The sequence below is a fragment of the Nannospalax galili genome, unplaced genomic scaffold (genome assembly GCF_000622305.1).
Source record: "Nannospalax galili isolate Female #2095 unplaced genomic scaffold, S.galili_v1.0 scaffold116, whole genome shotgun sequence".
In the NCBI taxonomy this organism is placed as follows: Eukaryota; Metazoa; Chordata; class Mammalia; order Rodentia; family Spalacidae; genus Nannospalax; species Nannospalax galili.
The window spans coordinates 58,576-61,140 of NW_008340206.1; the positions used below are offsets into that span (position 1 = coordinate 58,576).

Below are 2,565 nucleotides of genomic sequence, written 5' to 3' on the forward strand. Positions count from 1 at the left end.
TCTTATGTGGTTCTTCATAAATATGAGAAGCAGAGAGCATGGTGGACACATAGGGATGGGATGTGAGACAGGTAAGACTTCATCAGAAAAAATACTACCTCATATATGACACATGGTTCCAAGTACCCTGAATTTTAAATAGTCACAGTGTGAAGATTTCCTAGACTCTTGTTTTCTTCTGCTTTACAATTTTCACTTTCAATAATTCTAGCCTTCAGCTTTAATTGGAAACAATAGTTCCTTATTTTGGAAGGGGCCAGTAGAAAATGAAATCTCACTTATTTGTAACTTCTGAGGAACTATGTGGGTCTCCAGAGAAGGTATGTGTCTGGCCTTTTTCAATGAAGTATTTTCAGTAACAAGTTGTCAGTGAGGTCAGTGACAAGCAGTTCAGGATTAGATACCACCCACCCCGGCTTGTAACCTCCCCTTTTTTTCTTATCCTGGGTGAGCAGCGCTCAGCTAAAGTGACTGCCCCACTGTCCCTGCCTCTCTATTTGGTCCTCTGTAACTCTGTGACTCTCAAGAGGCTTCCCCCACCTTCAGAGCTCTGTTTGGGAAATTCCCTTCAAGAGCTGAATTCTAAGCATATTTACTTTATAGGAAGGAGCAGAAAGGTAAGAGCCAAGTTTGTAAAGTGAAGAGTTGGACCTGAGTGCGTTCCGGCTTCTCCCTCGGACTGCTGTGTCTTCCTATGTCGTGGGTTGATAATGTGGGGTTCCTTCTGAACAAAAGATGACGTTATTATAGGGAATGGGGATGTTTCGGCTAATTGTGGTGAGAAACATAGGCTTTCACCCTAATTCCAAAGTTAAAAATAACTTTCAGACTAGTGCCAGGGGAAGCTGGTAGCCAAGGTCGTGTGTAGCATTCAGAGAGTTTCTGGCTATAAAAAGCCAACTGGATGTTGTGCAGGAAAAGATAAGATATGGCCTGGATGCTTGTGCTTTGGGGAAGGACTGGGGAGAAGGAAGCAAAGGAGGAAAATGTTTGAAGGGGCTTGGCTTTCAACTGAAAGCTCATTCATAGTGCTTGGAAGATGTTTCAAGTGAGATAGTGGAAGACATTGACTTCACATTTAATATTTGTCATATATTACTTCTGTAATCGGCTGTAATATCAGGGGGTTGAGCAATGATCTCAGATGAAAATCCCAGTGTGGAGTGAAAATCATAGTATCCATGTGGGGAGAATGTTACCAGTCTACTGGGGTCTGAGTGACTGTGAGCAGTTGCTGTTTCCCAAATGAGGACAGGGCTGCAAGAGATGGATCAAAAGGAAAGAAATTGAGAATAAACATCAGGAGGTTCATTGACTGAAGAGGTTTTGAGTCACTGATCTATGCCACTAAAGAAGATTCCAGCATGTCTGAAGAGACAGGCGATCCAGTGGTTGCTTAAGACAGAAGTGGGAAGAGAGATTTCAAACGGTCCTGGGTTTGTGGCCAGCTTATTTAGGGTGGAAGGTCAGTGTAGTGACAATGCTTAGGATTTAGAGACGTGGATTATCAGCGGTCAAATGTGAATGGAATGTTAGATACTACTTCAATTTCATTATTTGTTATAAAATTATCTTAACTATAGCACAATTAAGAGACTGTTATAACCCAGGGGAACGTAAAATGCAGACAGCATAGACACAGTTATTTACATTTGTTATCTCCCATCCGTACTTTGGAGCTTCTTCCTTATTTGAGTAAAAGATTGAGTATTTTTTATAGTAAAACTCATTTTTTTTTTAAATTACAAAAGTAGTAAGTGCTCCTTGTAGGAATTTTGAAAGAACAGAGAAAAAATTGTAGCCTCATCAATGTGTCTTCTAGTCTTTTTTTCCACATGGCCTTAAAAATAATTGCTATAATATTGTATGGAATACTTGAGTCTCGCTTTGTCACCTGATCTTATACTAATGTGTAATATTTCCTATTGTACATCACTGCTCTTGTGCTGTGTAACAATCTTTCACATGAACGGATTTAATCTTGTTAATGTTTGCTGAATATCTAGGTGCTGTGATAACTACCTGTGTGTGTGTGTGTGTGTGTGTGTGTGTGTGTGTGTGTGTGGCGTACGTATTTACATTTAAGATGACTTCCTAAATCTCTTTCCCTAAGTGTAGAGTTGGTGGGTTACAGAGCATTGCATTAGGAGGCAAAGGCTGTGATTTTTAAGATGTATTTTTGCTATTTCTCTTTCAAAGCATTATAAAATTCCTTATCTAACAAATACAAAATTTATTGAGTGTTCACAATGTGTAAAACATTGTTATCCGACAGAGAGATGACAATGTACTGTTCAGAAGGACACAATTGCTTACTTAAAGTTTCAATTTGTGAACTTTCATAAATATCAGCAAAGCTGTACGTGTGAGTTGAAAGTGCTTCAGCTCTGCCTGAAACAAATACTTAGTATTGTTGACCGTTTATATTACTTTGGACTTCAGAGCAAGAGGATTTGTAAATAATTTCTACTGGAAGACCATGTATGCTGATTTACATGAAATTTATAATCCAACTGTGTAAAAGAAATAGCAGAGTAAATAAAAACTCAGTTATAGTGAAACTGG

The 2,565-nt window shown here is 38.8% G+C and overlaps 1 protein-coding gene across 1 annotated transcript in view; it reads left to right on the forward strand.

Annotated features, from left to right (window-relative positions):
* The first annotated feature begins 430 nt into the window (after positions 1 to 430).
* The window catches only part of Ctnna3 (catenin alpha 3), a 1,668,564-nt gene continuing 1,666,429 nt past the window's right edge, over positions 431 to 2,565 (forward strand). The window contains exon 1 of the mRNA XM_008835377.2: positions 431 to 617. The gene's annotated coding sequence lies outside the window, so the exon portion shown is untranslated. The remainder of the gene's footprint in view (positions 618 to 2,565) is intronic.